We start from the raw sequence: 26698 nt of genomic DNA, 5'->3' as shown, positions 1-26698 counted from the left end.
AAGTGAACGAGATAGTATTGAAACAACAAGCGACTTTTACAGCTTCGTGCTTCGACGGATCACGGTAGCAAGAACGGTACCCCGATTGGTTGCGTCCCCGTCAGCGAGAGGTGATTAGATGATTAGAACACCCTGACATTGAACTTGTAGAAGGCACACGACGCACACCGAAAGTCGCAGCCAATGCGCCGATTAAAACAAAACTAATGGGTAATTAAACGAAGTCAAAAGTCAAACCCAGCAGCTCCGCGAAAGCAATTAGCGTTTTCGACTTTTTCTTTTGTGGACGGTTACACAGCCGTTAAGCAATGTTTCAAAGTTTGCACAGTCGTTACACGGGAAAAGAAGTTTTGCTTCTAATGTTCTACCGGCACTGGTTGAACGAATGTCGAAGGTCACTGTTTGTTTTATGGATTGTTTCGATCGTAAATACTTACCGCTGCACGCTACCACCTAGTTTAGATGGAAGCGTTCGGCTTTGGGAAGCGAAGTGTTTACAAGTTTGAAACTTTTATTGCGTTCTGTAAGTATTGATGCGATTTAATGGAAACGTAGTTAATCGTTACTGCTGAGAAACATACTTTTGATTGATTTATTTTATTATGACTACTCAACAGATTGACACTCAGCTTTTATTAAAATTAGAATTTCAGAATTATTAGTTTTAAGGGTGTTGATCAAGAATCAGGTACTGTACTTCTTCTATCTGAATGAAATTTAAACGCAGACATTCGAATAATACACAAAGTAGAGTACACGGAGTAGAGTTGACATTCGAATAATTCACAGAGTTGAAGAGTAAAAATTTGTAAAATAACATGCATGCTTCTCAGAAGTAGTAGTGAGATAGAAAAAAAAACTCAAAATGCTTCCATTCAGTTATAGGAAGAAAGTGGGTACAACAATCGATTAGGTATGTGTAATATCTATTGCAATTAAGCATGGACATGCAAAAGATTTTACTTAAATTTGTACAATGTATTATCGACTTTTTCCAAGACAGATATATGTTGACGATGACGAAGTTTCGTTGACCCGTGGTGTCAAGAAATGCCATTTAGAAATTTATCGTCTATATTAAAGTTGTTCGTGAGTTCAAACTCATTATGTTGAAGACTTTGTTGATTCCCCGGATCTGAGTTATGAAAGTTGTCGTCTCTAAAAAGTTGTTATTCGATGGTTCGAAAACAATATATCAAAGCTCTCTTTTGAGTCAAATACAAATGACTGGCAGTACTAGTGTATCATATCGTTAACGGTGTCAGGCCATTCAGATGAATGCCGTTTGGTTGAACGCCATTAGGCCGAATAGATGAAAATCGTTTTCTCAGATTGTGAGTAGTAAAAAGTGATAAATGAGAATGAGTATTGAGAATTGCGAACACTTTGTATAAGACATAAGAAGTGAGAAGTTGAAATGATGAATGAGTGAGATGTAATAAGAATGAAGTGAGCAGAAAAAAGTGGAAATGAGATGTGTGATGTGAGAATTAAGAATCAGGAAAAGGAAGCATACTGTGTTTCCTCCGTAAGTTGATACTTCCATTAATCGATATTCGTTAAGTCGAAGTAATTTTCCAATGCATTTTCATTTTGTTAACTCGATGTCGTCAGAAACGGCTCACATGCACGATATACACGGTCTCGGAATATTTGCCCGAATTCCATTTGGCCGAATGCCGCTTGGCCGAATAATTGAAAATAAACTCAGATTGTGAGTAGTGTAAGAAAGTGAGTAATGAAAAGTTAGCAGTTGGGGTGAGAAATTCGAAACCAATGATGGGAAATGTCGAAAAATGTCATGGCATTGCTATTACCAATTACTAAAGTTATTTACAGTTCGGATTTTTTTATTAGCATGTAGTACTTAAAAGGTCCTAGAACTTTGTTTAACAGATCATTGTTCTAAATACAAAGTGTGAGCCACGAGAAAGAAATTTTAAAAAAACCAATGTCACGGAATGTCATGACATTTGTCATTTGACACTAATTCGGCTCTCACGCCGCCAACATCATATTTAGAGAATTTACTTCACTTGTCATAAGACGAGTTTAATACAATCCCATTGAATTCCACCACTTAATTGTATCTTGACAGATACGTATTTCGACCTCAAATGTAAGGCCGTCTTCAGTGTCTCGTACTTCGTCGAGTCAAGTACGAGACACTGAAGACGGCCTTACATTTGAGGTCGAAATACGTATCTGTCAAGATACAATTAAGTGGTGGAATTCAATGGGATTGTATTAAACTCGTCTTATGACAAGTGAAGACATTCCACTAAAAAGCTCAAAATAATTTTCTTATCAGAATTTACTTGTTAGAAAAAGTTTTCGTGCCCTATAAGGGCTACTTATTTATATGGAAAGCATAATTGTAAGTGACTTGTGAAAAAAGATATTAGCTAATTAGTCCCATGACATCGAAATGACATTTACCGTCACTGTTCGAAACAGCGAAATGAAAAGCGAAAAGTGAGATGAGGAAAGTGAGTAGTGGAAAGTAAGAAGTATGTCTTTCTTCTTACTAGTGAGAAGTGAAAATGAGAAGTGGGAATTGAGAAGTGCTTAGTGAGAAGTGAAAAGTGAGAAATGAGAAATTCGAAGCGAGAAGTAAGTAGAAGGAGTGACAAGTTAAAAGTGGAAAACAAAAAGTGAGTAGTGAGAATTTAAAAGTAAAAAGTGAGAAGTTCTAAGTGAGCTTTCTTCCTTTTTATTCACTTTTTCTTCTGTCTTCTTTTTTCCCTTTCCTTTATCTTTTCCTTTATCACTTCTTCTTTCTTCCCTCTTCCTTCTACTTACTTCCGCTTTTTTCCTTCTTTCAGTGAGTAGCGAGAAGTGCTAAGTAAAGAGTGAGTAATGAGCAATGAGAAGAGAATAGTGAAAAGTGAGAAGTGAAATTCGAAGCGGAAGGTGAGAAGTAAGTAGAAGGAGTGAGAAGTGAGAAGTGAAAATTTAGAAAACAGAAGTGAGAAGTGTTGTGATAAGAGACCAGAGAGTAATAAGAAGTGAGAGGTGAAAAGTGAGGAGTGAGAAATGAGAAGTGGGATGTGGTGAGAAGTGAGATGTGAAAATTGTGAAATTAATCCTTATTCTTTCCAATTTCCTTTGTTCCTCTTTTTGCTACTTTTTTCCTTCTTCTTTCATTTATTTACCTATTTTTTTTTCTTTATTCCCTCTTCCAACTACTTTCTTCCTTCATCCTTTTCCTTATTTCTTGTTCCCTCTTCCATCTACACTCCCGTTTTCATATTTCTCCAGGTTTCATCTACTCTCCCGTTTTTATAATTTTTTCCCCTTCTATCATCTTTTTACTTTTTCCTTCATCTTTTTTCTTCTTCCTTTGTCTTTTTACTTCTTCTTCCTGTCTTATATCTCACTAACTTCTAACTTCTCAACATCTCGCTTCTAACAATAGTGAAATACAGTAATATCCCGATTTTATCTTTCCCCTGGTGAATTTTGGGGTGATAAAACAGAGCATGTTACAAAATCGGAAAAAAATATTTCCAATTTTTTTATTCATTTCACTAATATGAATCATTTTGTGCCTTGGAAAGGCAAAATGCGTGAACGATACTCGTTATTTATTGTCAAAAATGCTTACAAAATCCTTCACAGGTACTCAAAAGATATTCATAATAAACTACAGGCGGTGAAAGTTATTTCATGAAAATCATTGTTGTTTGCGGTATTATTTACGGAAATAAAAAGAATGACTAAAATTTTCAATTTTTTTTGGGGTGGCAAAATCGGGTAGAAAACGTGATAAAATCGGGTCGAAAACGTGATAAAATCTGGACGAGACAAAATCGGGTCGAAAACGTGATAAAATCGGGGGTAGACAAAATCGGGGAGTGACAAAATCGGGTCAACACTGTATATAGATGAGCGAAGATAAATCCTCTGTCTACAAACGAACTGTCAAATGTGTCTCCAAACGAGCATGACGTCACGATTTCAATGAAAATATTAAGGGGTGTGATGTCATATGCGCCTGGTACAAGGTAAAAAAACGAACCCAACCATGCTTTCGCTCATCTATGTAGAATCTATAAATGAGCGAAAGCATGCATTTACAATTTTCCTCACTACTAATTCCTACTTTTCACTTTCACTTGATCTCCCACTACTCCTTTCTTATTCGCTACTGAACTGTACGCTTCGAAAATCTCACTTCCCCCGTCACTTAATAAGAAAACAATTATAACTATTAGGCCAAATGGAGATCGACCAAATGACCTTTTCTTCCAAAAATGACCCTTCGGTCAAGTGGCATTCGGCCAAACTTGTTTCTACATGCTTTGAAAAGTATTTGATATTTTGGGAAAAAAATATAAATGTGTTCCATATCTCGATACCTCCCTAACTCGATGGTCATTCAATATCGAGTAAGGGAGAGTTCACTGTAAATAAGACGCGAGAGATTAAAAGTGAGCAATTAAGAGCAAGGTGTAAGTCAGAAGTGAGAAATGAGTTTTGAAGTGAGAAATTAATTCTCCATTTTTTCCTTTTCTTTTAATTTTGCCTTCTTTCTTCAATTTTTCTCTTTCTCCATTTCCCTTAGGGCTTTTTTTATATTCCTTTTTTACTCTTTTTTAATTACCATTTTTTTCCTTATAATTTATTCTTTTTAATTCTTCTATCTTCTCCTTTCTTTTTTTTCCTTCTACTTTTATTTTCTTGGTTTCTTTTTTTCGTTCTTCTTCCTTGTTCCTCATTTCTTTTTATTTTTTGTTTATTCTTTATTACTTTCTTCTTTTTTCATTTCTCATCATCCAATTTCTTTCTTTTTTTCGTCTCACTACTCATTACTTACTTCTCACTTCTCAAGTCTCGCTTCTCGTCTCTTTATTTTCAATTATAAATTTTCATCTCTTTTTTTTCTAATTTCTCCTTATTCACTTCTTACTTCCCACCTACCCTTTTCACTGCTCATCTATCACCTCTCACCTTTCACTTCTCATTTCTTAATTCTCACTTCGAACTCTTCATTCACTTCACGCACTGGATAAGAAAACAAATTTCAACTAGGGTTACTGCTGGTATTCCTGGCAGGGTCCAATTCTCAGCACAGGCTCAAAAACCAATGATAGAAATATTTTTTTCCTAAAATGTTCTGGAAAATCAGATGTGAATTTGTTCATTATGTGACAGATTTTGATTTGAAAAACGTATTGGAGGTAACCACTTACCTTCGATGAAACTCGAATTCATGACCCTAAGTACGATAGACTGGTGCAATTAACCAACTACGAAGGAACTCCGTTGGCCTTCGGAGACGAAAATCCTTCGTATGTTAGTTGGTTAAAAGCACCAGTCTCGCTTACTGAGGGTCATGGGTTCGAGTCCCATTGAAAGAAAGTGGTTACCTCCAATACATTTTTCATATCAACATCTTTCACAATTAACTTTGATATTGAACTGAACATTATTTTGTCAAAAACTCCTCCGTAATCGTGTTTGCACACTCGAGAATTTACGATGCAGCTAATTGATTTTTAAACTTGTAGATACAAATGCGGCTTTAGAGGCATGTGCCGAAGTGCAATAGCCTGCCGGGAATACCTGCCGCTGTTCTATTTGGCCAAGCGACATTCGGCAAAATTACCCTCTCGGCTAAATGGCACTCGGCGTTACTAACGATTGCGATGTGTGAAGGCCGACTAGAGACCGAGATCACCTCTGCATCTCCACGATTGTTTTAGGATATGGTAATGTATTAGTTACAAAAGATATTTTATCTGGGTTCACTTCGGTAAGCGATGCGATTTATGGGAAGGGGGATGTTTTTTGACAAAATCAATCGCGGGTTTCGGGAGCCTCTCCATATTAATGTGAAGAAGATGCGATATTGAATACCTATAGCGCTAACTAAAGATAAAAATGTTTGATTTTTTTTTTCTATGAACGTGGTTCACCATTAACCTAACCCAACAACCCGCACTTTTATAACGCAGCATGACAAAGTTGCAGAGAAAACAAGCCCACCATAGTACACATTTCATAATCCAGCCCCTGAAATAAAACATTGACGAAATACATCGTTTAAACATACGACGATAAACAACAGAAATATTTTCTCCTTGAAAAAGACACAATCCCGTGTCGAAACGTAGGGTAAATAATAAACTCGTTGTAAAAATAAAAGAATGAGTAGCTGTTCAATAAATATAACTAAATGATAATGAAATTAATCTTTAATTAGGATCTATTTCCAACTGATAGAGATTTGTCAACTTTCAATAAATAGATAATTATTATACTTAGGTGTCAAAATTATTTCGACGTTCCCAAAAATCAATGCATCTCACGGCTCCAACTCTAAACAATACAATCATTCTAAAAATGGCTTGAGCCCGCTCGAAATAACCACACAGAAAGCCGAAAATAAACCCATCAATTATATAAATGTGCTCCTTGTGAGTTTACCCGCTGCCTAATATGTATCTCACGGGTGCACTCTGCCCCTCGAATCATATGCTTCAACTTTTACGTACAGCACATGAGGATGACATCCAAGTGGCGTTTATCATCGACAACTGCCGGCAGAACACCAAAACAACCTAGTACCCACTAATTTACCGAAAACAAACAAAAAATGAAATCGGTGGCGGTAGTTGGTAGTCTACACTTCACATTTGAACAATGCTGTGAGACAAAGCTCGAAATCCGTAGCGCGTGACGGCTTCTTGATTCAAAATAAATACAGAAGTGCTGAGTAATTCCTTCTAGCGATTGTACGGCTTTTCTCGAAGTCAAGGACATTATTCATTGGTGTGATGGTTCAATTATTTCGGTCATTCATGTGCGGTTCAAGAGCCCATTTATTCGAAAGTAAAGTGGATTCAATGACAAAAGTTGAGCGCCGTTATCGGCGGTTTTGGGTCGAATGTGGTTCAAAATGTTAGTTGTTGAAACACTTCGAATGCTTGTGGTATGATTTTTTTTATGTGCTTGCTTAAGAACAAGAAACTGAATTATAATGAAGTTTCCTGAACGGTTATGTCATTCAGCCTTTGGTGCTATCCACGAGAGCAATGGCGCCTTCTCACACCTAGACGCAATATCACTCCCCGGTGACGGTGCCTATGTATTATGGAAATTAGATTGCGTTTGCATAACACATCAACTAATTTTGTCAATTCAAGCATAAATTTATGAAGATGGTATTACATGTTAGAGTAAATTAAGCGTACGAAATAAATAAAAAACTAAAATCAAGTAGCAACAGCAACATTGAAAGAAATTGGAAAACTTCAATGCTAAGAATTTCAAACGACAGGACTTCAACTTTGATGTAACCACCTTCAGCATAGTTGTGCATCTTACCAAGAATTGGACAGACATACATGTATTTAAGTCATCCAAAAATATTGATCCCGACAAAAGTGCTTGTACAACTATGTATCGAGTTTTTTTTTCCACAGGGACAGAGAATATGGTCTCCGCCATTTGAGTCACATGGCAGACGGCACCACACGGATTACCCGGCAGACATGGATCTATATCTTTCTGTGCGATTCGAATTCGGAACAAGCTTGCGTTATTTAGCACGGTTGGACAGTGCGAATCTTCGACGGTTGTTGGCCTACAGGACTACAGTGTCGGATGTGGTTGCCAACAGCGCGTCACCCATCACGTGCAGCACGAAGACACGAAGGATGTGGAACAGAAAGAGGCAGCTTTGGAATTGGTTGCGAGATAAGCTTTGGGTGATCGATATTCCATTTCAACGTATGGAAGGGAAGGTTTGAATAAGTGATGGAATAAATTGATATGATGATTTTATCGCCTGATTTGAGTTTTGCACTTACAGAGGGCAGACTGAAGCATGATGAAACAAATCAAGACAAAATTTTCAAAACGACTTATCTGCTTTTGTAAACAAAGATTCAAACGACGATTTGACGAATCTGATAGCTCTCCCACGCAAACCAATACCATCAACAGGTAGTGGAATCCTTCACCTACCTATTGGTAGTGTTGGTTTGCGTGGGAGGGGAGATTCGTCAAATCGTAATTGAATCCTTGTTTACAAAAGCAGATAAGTCGTTTTGAAAATTTTGTCTTGAAATGTTATTAACTGGTAAGCAAACTGGTCTTCGAAAATTCTCGTGAATAATATTTATTAAATAGAATTGAAACATCTAATATAATTTCACAGAAATATTATCACTTCATCTATGATATTCTTACTGAACCGTTTGTTATTCCCGAATTATTTGCAAATAAATTTCTAAGGTATTCCAGGGAAATTTCAAATAAATCTTCTATATATTAAAATGAAATGGTCAGTGTTCGTATCCGCATAACTCGGAAACGGCTGGATGGATTTTCTTCATTACTTCAGCAGATATGTTCGTTATCGTTTCCGATGGGTTTATACAGAGGCGTCGCGTGATCAATTCTTCAACCTGTGCACCGTTTGATTAAATTTGAATATTTCGAGAAAAACGCATATAAAAAGGACCTGAAATGACACATCCAATATAAACGAATCATCTTCAAGCGTGTTTCCCGTTCCGTCTATCTGCTTCTAAGCTACATCCCCTTTATCGATTTCAACGCCTTAAACTCAAACTAAACCAAACTAAAAATTAAAAAATACTATCATGAGAATCATAATATTTTTCAACAGACAGATAAGACATCTATCTATCTATTCAATCGAACGGTATCTTTTAGTTTTAATTCAAGTTATTTCGTAAAATGAGACGAGTCTTTATTGTTATTTGTTAACCAGAAAATTAAAATATGCTTAGAATGATTAGACGGGTATTACATACAAAACAGAAAAATGGCGTCTGTACAATGAAGTTTATAATCTAACCATTCCTCAATTATTATTTATTCCATTTTTAGTTTATTCCTTTGATGAATAATTTTCTTCCGGAAGGGCTGTTCTCGAACCACGTGGACAGATGTCGAACAGTTTCAGATGTGTACCTCCCTCCATCAGCGTACACATCTGCTCATGCAATTTTTCATTAATTTGTGTGAACCATGGATAAACCTTCTAAGTTGTTCACATTGTATACGAATATCAGCTCCTAAATATTTTGGATATTGGATTTGACGAAAAATTCTTCATAAGCTAAAATCCCAATCAGTACACCCAGTTCTTTTTTTACACGGTTGAGTTCGATTAAGTCCTTTAGCGTCAATGAAACTATGAGTTAACCCCACGAAAAAATTCACAAAAAATCAAAGAAAATTCAGGTGGTGTTTAAAAAGCTGTGAAAGTTCAGGTAAACCGAGGAATAAAAGAATACCATACGGTTAAAACAAATATTGGGTGTATAAAATATTGAAGATGCTTTTGCTCCGATGGGCTTATTCAATATTCAATATTCAATGCCATGAAACGTTTTGCGAGAGCAGAAAAATTATTTAATCACCGCCTCTTTTCTTTTTCTATTTTGTTCCGATTGCGCGCTCTTCATCCAATCGCGCATGCGCTGTATAGGCACCAAACCAATATGCTTTTGTAGGTACAACGGAACCAAACCGTGCACTGCCAGCGACGAACGCTTTGACTAACTATGCATAGCTGATTGCGGCTAGAGCGGATGACCTACACATGCAAAGTAATGCGTGTATGATGCATAGAAAACCGTTCTCGACTGACAGTGCACGTGATGGACAACATGTGCGTCGTTTCAGTATCGTAGAGTAAAATATAACGCGCCCCCATCGCAGCATTTCGGTTGCCTCATATGCATATCATATGGAACACATGCCGCCTATAGAAAATTCGAGCATATTTTACGATTATTTATTTATACCTAATCGTCAAATTTGTACAAAACATATGACAACTGCACATAATCCAAATAAATATTTGGATACGAATAACAAGAAATCTTTCGAGAGTTTAACTGTTCGGGACAACATTGCTACCTGTGCAGTGCACAGGTTGCACATGCGGACGCGACGCCTCTGGGTTTATATGATATTTCCTCATGCGAAAATTACGAGTAAGGTTGAGTAAATCATGCATTACTAAAATTAAGTTTCGTATGGAAATTTCTCATGGGCATTTTCGCCTACTATGCAGGACAACGTCTGCCGGGTCGACTAGTTTCTAAATAAAATTCAAGAAACTTCCAACAGGAATTTCTCGGAAAATCCTAAACGAATATTTTTGGAGATTTTTCAAAAATATCGAATGGATTTTTCGGGAAAAAAATTCTCGGAAAATCAGAAATGATTTTTATTTTTAAGGAAAGTCATAAATTCGGAAAGGAATGAGTCAAAATTACAAAAAGAAATCGTCAAAAATTTAAGGAATATTTTTGGAAAATCAGAAAGAAACGTTTTCGGAAAGTCCGTGAGATAACATGTGGCTTTTTTTGAAATATTTTTTTTTCTAGAAAATCAAAAATTAATGTTTTGAAATTGGAAAACACTAGAATTTTTTTTCGAAGAATCCCAATTTTTCAGAAAATTCTAACACTTTCTAGGAAAGTCCGAAAGGAATTTCTCGGAAAACCCAGAAGGATTTTTTTCTGAAAATTCAAAAAGATTTTATTCGGAAGATCCAAAAGAAAGTTCTCGGAGATTCCGAGAACATTTTCATTTGAAAAAAGTTCGTGTGGAATGGTCTGCTAACCCAAAAAAAATGCCTTATCCAAAAAGACAAACCTAAAGAAAAATTCCGATTTTTTTTCTGTAAAAGGCAGGCTATTGCCATCCTACTGTTTAGCCTATCGCAAGACCGTAGCCAGGATGTCCCGAGCACTAATTTTTTTTCATACTACTTTTCAATGATGACACCGCTCTTGTCGCAGGCTCGAGAAAAAGTGAAACGAATTTTGGGATAACTAAACCAAAAGAAAATTTTCCAAAAAAAATCGAATGGAATTTCTCGGAAATTCGAAACGGAATCTCTCCAAAATCACAAAAGAACCAAAGAAAACCCGAAAATAATCTTTCGGAAAATGCAAAAGGAATTTCTGTAAATAATTTTTGGAGCACCCGAATTTCTTTTTTTTTTAAATTCGAAAGGAATATTTCGGAAATTTCGAAACGAACTTTTCCGAAAATCCAATGGAAAATTTAAGGAAAATCCAAAAATAATTATTTCAGAAAATCGGAGTAGAATTTATCGAATAATAAAAAAACAGAAGAAAAAAAGAAGGAGTTTTTACGAAAAATCTGAATAGTTTTTCGAAAAAAAAGGGTAGTCTGTAACCATGCGAGGTAAAATGGACAGTCCCTCTGTACACGGAACAAAGCAAAGCTCTTGAATGAGACAAAACAAAATTTGCTCTTAACCGAGCCAAAAATAACCCAAATCTTTAAAAGGTATTCTCCAGGAAAGCCAAAAGAAATTTTTCGAAAAATGCGAAAAAAAATCTGAAAATGCGAAAGGAATTTCTTGAAAGATCCGAAAAGGAATATTTGGACAACCAAAAGATTTTTAACAAAAAATCTGGAAGGAATGTTTTTCTTTATTTTTTAAAAATTTTCTTATATGGATTTTTTTTGAAAAACTCTATTCAAATTTTCCGGAAAACCCTTATTGGACTTTCCGAGAACATTCCTTTCGAATTGTCCCAAAAATAACCACTTACTGATTTTCCGAAAAAATCTCTGCGAGTTTTCCGCAAAAAAATAGGATTTTCCGGTAATTTCCAATTTTGAGAAATTCCCTTTCGGATTTCTGAGCTATTTTTGTCGGATTTCCCAAAAAAATGATTTCGAATTTTCCGAAAAAAATCCTCCTTTGAATTTCCAAAAAATGAGTTCAGTGCGTGATCTCTCATGTTTCGGACAGCAGAACGATCGCGCGGTCGGCCGAATTATTGTGTTCTGCATTGCGCGACCGGTAATAAAATTAATCAGTTCAGTGCGTGATCTCTCATGTTTCGGACAGCAGAACGATCGCGCGGTCGGCCGAATTATTGTGTTCTGCATTGCGCGACCGGTAATAAAATTAATCAGTTCAGTGCGTGATCCCTCATGTTTCGGACAGCAGAACGATCGCGTGGTCGGACGATTTATTGTGTTCTGCATTGCGCGGCCGGTAATAAAATTAATCAGTTCAGTGCGTGATCCCTCATGTTTCGGACAGCAGAACGATCGCGCGGTCGGCCGAATTATTGTGTTCTGCATTGCGCGGCCGGTAATAAAATTAATCAGTTCAGTGCGTGATCTCTCATGTTTCGGACAGCAGAACGATCGCGCGGTCGGCCGAATTATTGTGTTCTGCATTGCGCGGCCGCAGGAGGTCGTGGGTTCAATCCTAGGTCCGTTCCATTCTCCAACTTTGTATCTTTCTCTTTATTTCTCATGTTCTAGCAATCGCTAGAACTGGAAATGGACTTCCATACCGTTTCCATTACTATTCCTATACTTTCAATTTGAGTATTCTAACAGTAATCTGCTAGAATTGGAAATGAACTTATAGAGCTCGTTTCTTACATCCAATTAGAAATTCCATCAGTTACCTTTTTCTATCTATCACATTGGCAGCTCGTTAACCAAGACGGACCTCTGCCTCTCTAACCTAACCCAGAAATTCCAACAAATTCCGCATGAACTCGTGGCAAGTGCAGAGGTATATTCGGCTTGCAGTGGGCGAGTGATTGCATCATCATTTCCTCCCCCTTCCCTACATTGACTTGCATTCTGACGTGGCAGGCGCCAGTATGACCTAACAAATGAGATCACCAGTACTTGTACATTGAAGATGTGTGCTAGTCCCAAGCAAACATCTGTGCAAGAACAGCTGATCTGGTCATAATGGAGTAGCAACTACGAGCAGTCAATCAAGCTCAAGCTCAAGCTCAAGCTCAAAAATCCTCTTTTGAATTTCCAAAAAAATCCTCAAAAATATTCCGCAGAAATTTTTCCTGGATTGTCTAAAAGATAATTTCTTTTTTTTTTCAAAAAAAAATTATCGGAAAATACCTTACTAATATTCCGTAGAAATAACGATTAAATTTTACGAAAAATAATTCAGATTTTTTGGAAAAAATCCTTCTGAATTAAAAAAAAAATTGGACTTAACTTTTAAATTTTCCGAACGTTTTCCTCAGATTTTTTTGCAAAAACTTTTTTTCGGATTTTCCAGAAAATTCGTTTCGATTTTTTCAGGAAACTTCTCCCGGATTTTCCTTACAAATCCTTTTCCATTTTCCTAAAAAATGCTTTCAAAAACCTTCTTCAAGATTTTTCGAAAAAAATGTTTCTTATATTTCGAAAATAAAATCTGTTCGAATTTCCCGGGATACGATTCAGGCTTTACGAGAAGATTGTCCAAAAAAAACCCTACGAATTGTTAGCAAAAAAACTATTAGAATTTTCCGATAATTTCCTTTTGTAATTTTGAGAAATTTCCATTCAAATTTTTCAGCTATTTCTGTCGGATTTCCCTAAAAAATGCTTTCGAATATTCTGAAAAAAAATCCTCTTTTGATTTTCGAAAAATTCCTTGAAAATATTCGGCAGAAAATGCCTTACTGATTTTCCGTAGAAATTTCGATAAAATTTCTCGAAAAAGTCCTCAGATTTTCTAAAAGAAATCTTTCCGGATAAAAAAAAACGTTTTTCAAAAACATACTTTTGGATGTTCCGAATAATATTCCCAGAAATTTTTGAAAAAACATTTTTTCTGGTTTTTCCAGAAAATTCCTTTCGATGTTTTTAGGAAATTTCTCTCGGATTTTCCTAAAAAATCCTATCCGATATTCCGAGAAATTGCTTTCGGAGTTTTAGAGAAATTCTTTTCAGATTTTAAGGCGATTGCTTTCGGATTTTCCGTAAAATTGATTAGGATTATCCGAAAAAAATTAAATTAAGCGAAACATTTCACTAGGATCTTCCGAAAACTTTATTCTGTATTTTTTTCTGTATTTATTTTAGAAAAAATCTTTATTGGATTTTCCGAACAATTATCGGAACAGAAAATCCGGATAATCAGAAAACTTTTTTTTAAAATCCGAAAGGATTTTTTTACGAGAATCCGAAAAGATTTTTTCGAAAAACCAGAAATGAATTCCTTTAAAATTACGAAGGTATTCTCGAAAATTGCAAATATATTGTTCTTTGAAATCACGAAAAATAAATTCTTGGAAATACCAAAAAGAATTTCTCGGGAATTAAAAAAATGGGGATTCTTTCCAGGCTATGTGCCACAGATATTTAAACTCCGCACTGGCGGCACGAGACTCTCAGGCTGACGACATAGACGAAGCGAAGTGATGAAGGAAAAGTTAGCGCTGGCGATTAAGCTGACTCTATAACTGTTGTATGGAAATCACCTAGCCCTGGCATACCGAAAATGAATAGAACAGTTCGTCAAAGCGACGAGGCTGGCTATGCGGTTTTAGTTACGTGCTTGGTTGAAGTAATCCTGCGAAAAATTTTAATGTCACGCGCAAACTGTACAGTACTGCACGATTTTATAAACGCTTTCAGTATGCAACAGAACGCTTGCCTCGTCAGTTAAACTCTAACTCGTCGGGTATCTTCTAATCTCGTTCACTATGGCATCAGCCTCACTCAGCAGCAAACAAACAGTTTTCCGATGAAGAAACAAATTGTCGAAATGTCGCGTACATTTCTTGTTGCAAACTGTTTCGGTTTGTTCGTTGCATGAAGTTTGACCAGATTAAATGTAAATATTCAGAGAAAACACTGTTTTACTGTACTTTTCTCAACATTGCCTTGGTCATTCAAAGAGCAATTCCTGGAAAAATCCGAAAGAGAATTTCCTGGAAGTTTCAAGAGGGAATTTCAGTAGAGGTTGAGGTTTGAGAATTGGAACGCAATCCCTGGGAGAATTGCTCGAAAACTACCATAGTATTTCCATAGCATTTCCATAGTAATTGTATTAAAAAAATCTAAGGGAATTTCTAAAAAAATGCGGGGAAAGTTCAAATAAAAAAATGCAATAGGGTGGGTGTACCAATTGTCGCCATACATAAGAACAACTATTCTTAAAAAAATAAGTAAAAGGCATGTGGGTGGACTTTATATATCAAGCGAAAGGTTTTACTTCCTGCTCCTTAGAACAGCTGTGAAAATCACAATAAAATTTGTTATTATCCTCAAAATTAATTAATCCATAATAGGGACGCATGCACCAGTTGTGGAAATATTCTTAATTTTGGTTCCTTATTTGGCAAATCCCATTGTTTTCTTATGGGACTGGCCAAATTGGGACTGTTGCAAAGGACGTCAAAAATTAAACAAATTTATTTTTACAATTATGTTTTGCTTGTTCCGCTTGAGGCCCTTCCTAAATATTTTAACAACAGCCACTACACCTGATGGTATGATTGCAATATTTCCATTATCAGGCGACAGGTGGTGTTGCACACTGGTTCAGAAGCCCCCAAAACGTGCGTTTTTTAGTTTTCGACCTGAAAACTACATTTTAGAGTCATGATGTCTTCAGAAGAGTTGAAGGATGTTTCTTGGGCTTTCTTTTGATAAGAAAATATCAATGATCTATCCACCTTGAAGGGCGGTACGGAATAAAAAATTTACGCAGATGTACAAAAGCAGTGGTTGTTCTCTGCAATATTATAAAGAATGTGAATTGGAACATCTTTTCTGAAGACACAATATTGGACAATCGGTTTTGTAAGGAATTAGAGCTCGTTTTGTATGAATGACCCCCAAAAATCATATTTTGAGCATAACTTTTTTGGAAATAATTTTAGCACTATGGTTTATTCTAGAAAGTTGTGCATAATGACAAAAAACATGTTTGTCTAGAAGACTACTTTGATCTATCTTGAAACCTGTCAAAGTTATTAAGGAATCTTTAGAAAAAAATAGTCAATTTTCACATCAACACACCATGAAAAGCGGCAAGAGGCGGCAAGCCAAACAGCCACCATCTGAAAGATTCGGTTTAAAGCTACCGAATGCACAATGTTTTGTTTTGTTCCGTCGTGTTCCACTATTGTTTTGAATCAACTTAAAATAGTCCTTAATGTACGTTTTTCAGTACAACTGTTATGTAAACAATTAAAAAGTGGCTAACATGATTGGTTATTTATTGCATAGTAACAATCTCCATCAAGACGAAACAGCCACATTTAAGACGAATGGCTGTCATTTCTAGACCAACATTTGAAAAGGGCGTAACAGCCAAAAATTAATCCTTCTGATTCTTCGTCCACATATATAGCTATATATGTAGACGAAGAATCGAAAGGAATAAATTTTGGCTGTTACGCCCTCTTTAAATGTTGGTCTAGGTTTGTCGAGATTGTAACCATGCAATAAATAACTAATCATGTTAGCCACTTTTCAATGAATCGCCTGCTTTGAGCGTGCTTACAGCGGCACACTAAAGAGCCCCGCACATAGCATACGTTTGCGTTGCGTTTGACAGTTTTCCCATGGGAAATGTGTCAAACGCAACGCAAACGTATCCTATGTGCGGGGCTCTTAAGAGTTAACTTTCCGAAATCAATATGGCGAAAGGTATCTAAGATTCGATTTCTCAAAATTAAGCACCTTCATCGAAAAAATATTTGGTAGGCGTAGTAGCGGACACCTTCCTACACAACTGGTACCAAATAGTTTTTCGTGAAAAGTTCCTACTTTTGAGAAATCACGCCTTATCACGCCTTGGCGAAAGGCATGCCATACAAATTTCTGGTGGTTAACTCATGCTGGCTATTTGCGCATATACGATAGCGCCTGGATGTGGCAGCGGCGGGAAGAAAATCGGCCACTGCCAATAATTCATTGTTTACATAACAGTTGTACTGAAAAACGTATATTAAGGACTATTTTAAGTTGATTCAAAACAATAGTGGAACACGACGGAACAAAACAAAACATTGTGCATTCGGTAGCTTAAAACCGAATCTTTCAGATGGTGGCTGTTTGGCTTGCCGCCTCTTGCCGCTTTTCATGGTGTGTTGATGTGAAAATTGACTATTTTTTCTAAAGATTCCTTAATAACTTTGACAGGTTTCAAGATAGATCAAAGTAGTCTTCTAGACAAACATGTTTTTGTCATTATGCACAACTTTCTAGAATAAACCATAGTGCTAAAATTATTTCCAAAAAAGTTATGCTCAAAATATGATTTTTGGGGGTCATTCATACAAAACGAGCTCTAATTCCTTACAAAACCGTTTGTCCAATATTGAGTCTTCAGAAAAGATGTTCCAATTCACATTCTTTATAATATTGCAGAGAACAACCACTGATTTTGTACATCTGCGTAAATTTTTTATTCCATACCGCCCTTCAAGGTGGATAGATCATTGATATTTTCTTATCAAAAGAAAGCCCAAGAAACATCCTTCAACTCTTCTGAAGACATCATGACTCTAAAATGTAGTTTTCAGGTCGAAAACTAAAAAACGCACGTTTTGGGGGCTCATGAACCAGTGTGTGTTGCTGTGTGTTTGTGTCAATGTAATATAGCATATACACTAGTGACATCTGCTGTTCGATATCGTAAGCTTTCGATGTTCCTTCCACACACACGAGGTGGAGAACAGTCTTGAAGAAATTGAAAGTATACAGCTAGAATTTAGTGTGGAGGTACAATGAAATCTCTTTTATTGTTTAAAACTGTAAAACAAGTCGTGGGAACAAAAAATCTAAGAAATATTTGTTGCATTTTGACCTAGGTTTCGTATTGATGCGATGCGTAGTTAATGAGAACGGATGATTTGTCCATACAAGGAAATTCATTTTACTCTAAATGTTGTGGCGCCATCTCGTTCAAACAGCACCTTTGTCTTTGCCTTATTGTTATACATATATATAGAGGATAACGCATTTTTGTCCGAGGTACCCTCAGGGGTACATGTACTCCAGGTTGAGAACCGTTGCTATAGAGGAAACTTCAGAAAATACGAAAAGAATTTCTTGGAAATGCCAAATGGAATCCGGATTTTTTTTTTTCAATTTTTTTAGAAAACCCAGAAAGATTTGTTTTATAGAAAAATGAAATAATAATGTTTCGAAAGAAATTTATTAGAAAATCTAAAAGAATAATTTAACAAGAAGGAATAGCAAAATAAATTGCTGTTCGAATTACATCATTTTGGGCAAAGTAAGAGATCCGCAGAATTAGGCGTGAAGAAAAAAATATGCGAAAAAAAAGTTTTGAAGAAGCGAACGATTTTTTTTTTAGAAAATTTTTAAGAGTTTTTCGGAAAATTTTAACGGAATTTCTCGGAAAACCCTAAACGAATATTTTTGGAAATTTTTCGAAAATTTGAATGGATTTTTTGAGAAAAAATTTCTTGAAAAATCAGAAATGATTTTTAAGAAAAGTCATCAAAAAATTCGCACACCGCATTTGTCACAGGCTCGGGAAAAGGATTTTTGGGATAACTTAATATAATTTTTCAAACAATTCAACAATATTTTTTCGGAAAATCTGGAGGAAAATTTTTCGGAAAATCCAAAAGAAATTTTTCCAAAAAAAATCGAAAGGAATTTTTCGGAAATTCGAAACGGAATCCCTCCAAAATCACAAAAGGAAATTATCAGAAAACCCGAAAGGAATCTTTCGAAAAATGCAAAAGGAATTTCTGTGAACACTTTTTGGAGCATTGTTTTTTTAATTAGAAAGGATTTTTTTGGAAATTTTGAAACGAACTTTTCGGAGAATCCACTGAACATTGTAAGAAAATCCGAAAATAAATATTTTGGGAAATCCAAAAGGATTATTTTACAAAATCAGAGTAAAATTTATCGAATAATCCAAAAAATAATTCAAATAATTTGAAAAAAAAAAACACAGTGTGGTAAAACGGTCGATCACGAAACAAAGCAAAGCTCTTGAATGAGATAAAACAAAATTTGCTCTTAACCGAGACAAAAATAACCCAAACCCTTAAAGGAATTCTCCAGAAAAAAACGAAAAGAATTTTTTTGCAAAATACGAACAATTTTTTTCGGAAAATGCGAAAGCAATATCTCGGAAGATCTGAAAAGGAATATTTGGATATCCAAAAGATTTTTAACGAAAAAATCTGGAAGGATTTTTTTTGAAAAATAAATAGTTTTACTCGGGAAATCCGAAAAGATTTTCTCGAATAATACAAAAGAATTTTCGGACAATCCAAAATAAATTGCTCGAGAAATTGAAGAGGATATTTTGAAAAATTCGAAAAGATTTTTTTTTATTCCAGAAAATTTCTTTTGGATTTTTCGGGAAAGTTTAGTTTTGATTTTTTGAAAAATTCCTTGCGGATTTTCAGAGAAATTCTTTTTGAATTTTCTGAAAAAAATCTGTTAAAATTTTCCGGAATTTCTTTTGAATTTTCCGAAAAAAAACCCTTACGAATTTTCCGAAAAAATCCCTACGAATTGTCCGTAAAAAAATAGGATTTTCTGATAATTTCCTTTAGTAATTTTGAGAAATGCTTTCGAATTTTCCGAAAAAAAACCTTTTTTGAATTTCCAAAAAAAAATCCTCAAAAATATTCCGCAGTCTTTCTTTTTTAACCTTCTGTCTGTGCTCAAAAAAACTTACGTTGTCTGTGCTCTGGGGTCAAATTGACCCCAAATTGAAATTGCTATAACTTTTTTAATGTTTGGCCAATTTTGGATTTTTTGGGCTGTTTCGAAAGATAATTTAATCATCTTTCAGGTCGTTACCAAAGATTGACTATAGGTGGGCGGGTACATCGCAAGGAGGGGTTTTAGTGAACAAGGGTACAAAAACAGTGATTTTTCATGATTATTTTACTTATATCCGAAAATCCTACCCATTTTGAACTGCAACTTTTTAAAAAAGGCTATACATGAAGGCATGTGCTTTGGCATGAGGCGTTGATAAGTTTAGAACTCGGCCGCCAGGTTTTGGTATATTTGAATTCATTATTTTAGACTGCTCAAGATATTCCGATACATATAGAATTCTCCTCAGTGTAAATATTCTTATCGCACAAATTAAAAAATGGGAAGAAGTGCTCATTATATTGAGCACCGCTTTGTAGTGCTAGACATCCTGAACAATGTTGCCGAATACAACTTGGGTGTAGGTATGAGGGATCTCAAGCTAAAGCAATATTTCATATACGCAAGAATATTGCAAATACACTAGCACCGCCTATTTGTAAATTTCCTTATTATTTATTCCGTCACATGACAGTCTTTCCCACCAGACGAACTTTGTTACAGACGTCACCTTTACAAATTTCAAAATTGTGCGATAAGAATATTTACAATGAAGAAAATTCCATATATCTGAGATACTTGAGTAGTCTAAAATAATGAATTCAAATATACCGCCACCTAGCGACCAAGCGCTAAACCAATCAATGCCTCATGTCAAAGCAGACGCCTTCCTGCATAACCTTTTGAAAAGGTGCAGTTCAAAATGGGTAGGATTTTCAAATATAATAATATAAATATAAGTGAAATAAGCATGAAAAATCACTGTTTTGTACCCTTTTTTACGAAAACCCCTCCCCGCGATGTACCCGCCCACCTATAGTCAATCTTTGGTAACGACCTGAAAGATGATTAAATTATCTTTCGAAACAGCCCCAAAAATCCAAAATTTGCCAAACATTAAAATAGTTATAGCAATTTCAATTTGGGGTCAATTTGACCCCAGAGCACAGACAACGTAAGTTTTTTTTAAAAAGGACACTGTAGCGCATATTTTCAAGATTTTTCAAGCGAATTTGCACCTAGGAGACAGATCTCGGCGAGTTTTACCAAACTACCAAAAATTAAGAGAATCGGTTGAAAACTAAAAAAATGGCAGCCACTCAAATTGGCCTGGGGTCATATTGACCCCAGAGCACAGACAAAAGGTTAAAGATCATCGTAAAATACCTTACTAATATTCCGTAGGAATTACGATTCAATTTTTCGAAAAAGTCCTTCAGCTTTTTAAAGAAATACTTCTGGATTAAACAAAAAAAATGGATTTAAAAAAACTTTTGGACTTTCCGAACATTTTCTTCAGAAATTTTTGAAAAAAAAAACATTTCGGATTTTCCAGAAAATTCGTTTCGAATTTTTCAGGAAACTTTTCTCGGATTTTCCTTAAAAATCCTTTCCTATTTACCGAGAAATTTCAGAAACCTTCTTCGAGATATTCCGAAAAAAATGTTTCGTATGTTTCGAAAAATTCTGCTCGAATTTTCCGGTAAAATCCTACCAGACTTTCCGAGAAGATTTTTTAAAAAAATCCCTACGAATTGTCCGCAAAATTTTTTTTTTGGGATTTTCAGATAATTTGCTTTTGTAAAATTGAGGAATTTCCATTCGAATTTTCGAGCTATTTCTGTTGGATTTTCCTTAAAATGCTTTCAAATTTTCCAAAAAAATCTTCTTGTGATTTTCTTGAAAATCTTTTCAGAATTTCTGAAAAATTCCTTGAACGTATTTCGCAGAAATTTTCACCTGGATTGTCCAAAAGATTAATTTCCTTTTTTTTTCGAAAAAATGTATGCTACTGATTTTTCGTAGAAATTCCGATAAAATTTTTCGAAAAAGTTCTTCAGATTTTCTGAAAGAAATCCTTCTGGATTAAAAAAATCACTTTCTCAAAAAAAAAATACTTTTGGATTTTTCGAATATTTTTTTCGGAATTTTTTAAAGAACATTATTTCGGATTTTCCACAAATCTTCTTTTGATTTTTTTTAGGAAATTTCTCTTGGATTTTCCTAAAAAATCCTTTCTGATTTTCCGAGTAATTGCTTTCGGAATTTTATAGAAATTCTTTTCAGATTTTCAGGTGATTGCGATTGAAGCGAAACATTTCACTCTCGTCTTCCGAAAATACTGCATTTTTAAAAAAAATCTCAGTCTATTGGATTTTCCGAACAATAATTGGAAACTTTTTTTTCAGAAAATCCGGACAATTTTTCAAAATCTGAAAGGATTTTTTCGGAAAACTCGAAATGAATTTCTCCAAAGTTGCGAAGATATTCTCAAAAATTGCAAAAATATTTTTCTTAGAAATTACGAAAAACAAATCTTGAAAATACCAAAAAGAATTTCTCGGGAATTAAAAACAAAATTCTGGGAATTCTTTCCAGGCTATGTGCCACAGGTAATTAAGCTATATATTAAGCTGTTCTGCTTGCGGTGCGCACGAGCCGAAACAAAAAAGCTCATGCAAATGCTGACCGCACCGGTCGGCGGGCGGCACGAAACTCTCAGGCTGACGACACATGAACGAAGCGAAGTGATGAGATGAAGGAATAGTTATCGCTGGCGATTAAGTTGGCTCTATAACTGTTCTATGGAAATAACCTACCTAAAACGAATTGAAGAGTTCGTCAATGCAATGAGGCTGGCTATGTGATGCTTTGACTTTGGTTTTAGTTACGTGTTTGGTTCAAGTAAAGCTATGTCCATTTAGAATCCGGAATCATTTATTGTATTGCAGCGGCACGGAAAGTGACCGCTGCAAGAATTCTTTTACAGCGGTTTGTCTACCTAGGCGCCCACTTGCTGTGGTATAAATTTCACGATGTTTCGTGCAGCGAGTCAAAAATTATTCCAGATGGAAGCCGAAAGGAGAGAAAAAAATCTGCACACCCACGTTGATAATCCTGGTCATCGACGCTGGAACCTACGTCAAAATGGATTTCGAACAGCTTCCTAGCCAAAAATTTTACATGGCGACGGCACGAGGAGTGATTCCTACGAAGTTTTAGTTTGCTTTTTGGACAAACTTGCAGAAAAAACAGATGATTTTGGCAAGGGATACGCAGCTGTGGAGCAAAGTGGACTCGATGCTGTACAAGGAGAAATGTCTCAAAAACCGCGGTCTACCTTCCATAACGCCCATAAAGGTCCCGTGAAGTTTTGGCCAGATTTGGCGAGTTGCCATTACAGCCGGGAAGTCATCCAGTTGTATCGCGATAATAACAAAGATTTCATCGATAAAAACATAAATCCACGCAACTGCCCACAGCTCCGGCCCATCCAGACATTTTGGGCAGTAATGAAGCGGAAGCTTAAGAAAAGTGGAAAAACAGCTCGGGACGCGACTCAGATGACCAAAATGTGGAACAAATGTGCCAAGGAAGTTGACTCCGGAGGTGTGCAACTTTTGATGAGAGGAATAAAGAAGAAGGTGCAAATTTTTACTAGAAACAGAAAGAAATAATTTGTATCAATATTTTTTTCCTTAAAGTACAGTGAATTACCCTTGTTTTGATGTATTAACCTTATATGTACGTCAATCCGAGATACGATTACCGAGATACAGATGATTTTATTATTCCGGATTCTAAATGGACATAGCTTTAATGCAGCGAGAAATACCTATCAATGACACGCGTAAGCCTTACAGAACTTTTAGCTTTTAGTATGACACAGAACGCTTGTCTAGTTCTTCTCTGAACTCCAACTCGTCAGGTCTTTTCTAATCTCGTTCACTATGGCTTCGGTCTTAAAAAGCAGCAGATAAGCAGTTTGTCGATGAAGAAAAAAAATATCAAAATGTCGCGTAGGTATATATTTTTTGCAAACTGTTTCGGTTTGTTCGCTGCATGAGATTCAATGTAAATATTCAGAGAATCACAGTAATTTACTGTACTTTTCCTAACACTCGGTCATTCAAAAAGGGAATTCTGAAAAAAAAAACAGAGAATTCCCAGGATGTTTTGATGGGGGAATTTCAGTAGATTCTTTTTTTGAAAATTGGAAAGCAATCCCTTAGAGATTCCTGGGAGAATTGCTCGAAAAGTACCGTAGCATTCCGAAAGTATTTTTTTTAAGAAAAAGTCGAAAGAAATTTCTATAAAATATGCGGAGAAAAATCAAATAAAAATGCAATATTTTAGATAATCACGGAACAATAATAATTAAAAAAAAATATAATTTCATGAATTGTTGAAATAACCTTTGAAGAAATATTCCGGTCGAAGTTGTGTAGGGAGCTCGAATAAAAAAATATCATTAAAGTAAATTCTGTTTCGGATTTTGCAATCTTTTGGCTTAGTGGCATAAATTTTTAACTTTTGCGAGGCCAACCCATACCTAACTTATGTATACAGGATCGATAATCAAACATGCCAGCTTCGGATTGCAAATTCTACGCCTCTGCTCGCAATATTAACAGGGGATCCTTGTGTTGCGCAATATGATTGCTCTTTGAAGTGTTTTGTACCTCAAACGAGGATTTTTTCATATTGTCATACATACGACAAAAACAAGATAAAACAAATAGTAGAATATCATAAAACTATTCCAGTTTTCTTTGAAATAATTTTATTTTAAGAGGAGCAACAATATTACCAATTCGAGTATGTACGCTGATTCATTCCTTGCAGCATTCGACCCACAATGCAAACTCTCTTCGCCGAATGCAACGTTGAAAGTGAGATTCCCATCCTATCGCGTCCCATTCAAGTTGTTTGTTTACCCTGTTAAGATTGGCGCGCATGATAGTGTAGTGGGACATGGCAGCGATTTGTTGTGTTACTTTTAGAGATTAGTTACAGTTTTACTGGTTGCGATCTTGCTTTTCCGAAGTGTCTCTAGTTGATAAACATCGTCGCACGCGTGTGTTTATTCAAGATGACGACGCTGGGATTGCTGCCATCAGAGAGGCGTCCTAGCCACATTGTTGGCGTTGTACTTGTCGTCGTCATTGCTTTCAAGGCGAAATGTGCGAAAAATGTCAGTCAGAGTCAGACTTGGAAGTAGAAAGTACAGGAGTCGTCTGCTACGCTTGGCAAGGTGGTAAAAATAAACCTCGAGTAAAAATACTTTGTTGCAATCGACCGGGCAGGGTGTAGCCGAGTAGAGTAGAGTAGAGGGTGGTTGCTTACGAATGGGGGGAATCGGCACCCAAAGACTTGCGGTTCTGAAATAAAGCGTCGACCGACGTCGACTGTGGTGCGGCAGAAGCGTAAAATGGGACAAATTCGCGGATAAGATAAGATGGACTCGTGCAAATTGCGCGTTACGACGTTTGAAGCTACTTTTCCTAGTGCGTTTCATTCTCATACGATACGATGCTTCTCGTTTTCTGACATCGAATGATTTATATGCGGGTGGATTCCTCCACTAATGGATTTAGTCGGGATCGTAAAAATGAATAATTTTTGAAGATGCCTTGAAGGAATCTCATATCATTCAACTATCTCCGTGTAAAAGTTGATGGGCACAATTTTGCCATAATCTTACGGTATTCTCTTATGTAATAATCATCAAAAATAAAGAAAATATCAATATTATTTGAGTATTTTGTCTAACCCCTTTTGACTAACCTCTTAGGCAACACAATCCGCTAAATCATATTTGCAAAAATATTGGAGACAAATATGGTAATCAGCTCTACCGGCCACCAATTCAGTCGGATACCCGCTTTCATTCATTCTCAAAGCTCAGCTGGTAACTGCTGGCTGGCAGTCCCATTCCAACTCAAACCAGTCGCCTGTATCCTGCTCTGCGCTTCTTCGCCCTCTCGCGAGCTCTCTTTGCGTGTGCCAGGCGAAGTTCAAGGTCGTCTCCGGCCAGGCCGGGCCGTGCATGCAAAGAAGGAAGCAAAAATTATGGCTCGTTCGGTTCGGCATATACACCTTCGTTCATATAAAGAACTGACAACCAGCTAAACTAGTAATGAGGCATTTTTACCTGTGTGCGACATTACGGCTTGTCGTTGTGGTGATTACTCAAAGAAACTTTCCAGCATGATACTGGGAGAAATGCAACTTTTTGCGGTTTTAGTTCTGAGAAGAGTTTGGTTTGCTCTAAATATCAGCTTAGATGTATCATTTATGCAAAGACCTGCATTTGATGGGATGATAAATGACTACATTATATTCTGATATTCGGGGTCTCCAGTAGCCTTGCGAGCAAAGACGTAGGATTGCCAATCCGTAGATGTCGAGTTCAATTCTCGGTCCGATCTAGGATGTTTTCGGGTTGGAAACATTCTCGACTACCTGGGCATAGTGTATTCATTGTACTTGCCACACAAGATACATACTCATGCAATGGCGGGCATATCCATGCTTTCATTTAATAACTGAGGTCAAGTTTGAATGTAGAGCCGTTGAAGAAGATGATATTCTGATAAATCTGATGGTTCAAAACTTCGTTTTATCAATCTTCTTCTTCTTATTGACATTACATCCCACACTGGGACAGAGACGCCTCGTAGCTTAGTATTCAATAAGCACTTCCACAGCTATTAACTGCGAGGTTTCTAAGCCAGGTTACCATTTTTGCATTCGTATATCATGAGGCTAACACGATGATACTTTTATGCCCAGGGAAGTCGAGACAATTTCCAAACCGAAAATTGCCAAGACCGGTACCGGAAATCGAACCCAGCCACCCTCAGCATGGTCTTGCTTTGTAGCCACGCTTTTTACCGTACGGCTAAGGAGGGCCCGTTTTATCAATATAATATCAATAATAAGTCAGGAATAAAATTCATAGGGAACTTTGATGGTAACGCTAAGAAAAGTAGTACAATGCACTTAAAAGCTCCACGAAAGCGTATCAAATGTACGAAATGAATCTTGATGAAAAAACACTAAAAAGTATCAAAAATGCATCAGAAACAGAAAACACCCTGTTCCATGCCTTTCCCCATCCAATCAGTGTGATAAGTGTATCAAATTGTCAAATTGATTCCACTCGAAGACTGTATTTATCTTTCCCACAGAGGACATACAAACATCATCATTCAACAACGGAGGTACAACTCAGATGGGAGAGCCTTCTTTTGCGACTTGGCACTTAGGCTGGCAAACTTCTAAAATAGCAACC

General features: G+C 36.2%; 1 protein-coding gene across 1 annotated transcript in view; it reads right to left on the bottom strand.

Moving 5' to 3' along the window:
* Positions 1–26698, bottom strand: part of LOC134212024 (protein bunched, class 2/F/G isoform) — a 540084-nt gene that overhangs the window by 452403 nt on the left and 60983 nt on the right. The gene's annotated exons all lie outside the window — the stretch shown is intronic.

The sequence above is a fragment of the Armigeres subalbatus genome, chromosome 2, assembly GCF_024139115.2.
Source record: "Armigeres subalbatus isolate Guangzhou_Male chromosome 2, GZ_Asu_2, whole genome shotgun sequence".
Classification (NCBI taxonomy): domain Eukaryota; kingdom Metazoa; phylum Arthropoda; class Insecta; order Diptera; family Culicidae; genus Armigeres; species Armigeres subalbatus.
The sequence above is the reverse complement of the archived record's forward strand: the minus strand, read 5'-3'. Positions and strand labels throughout refer to the sequence as shown.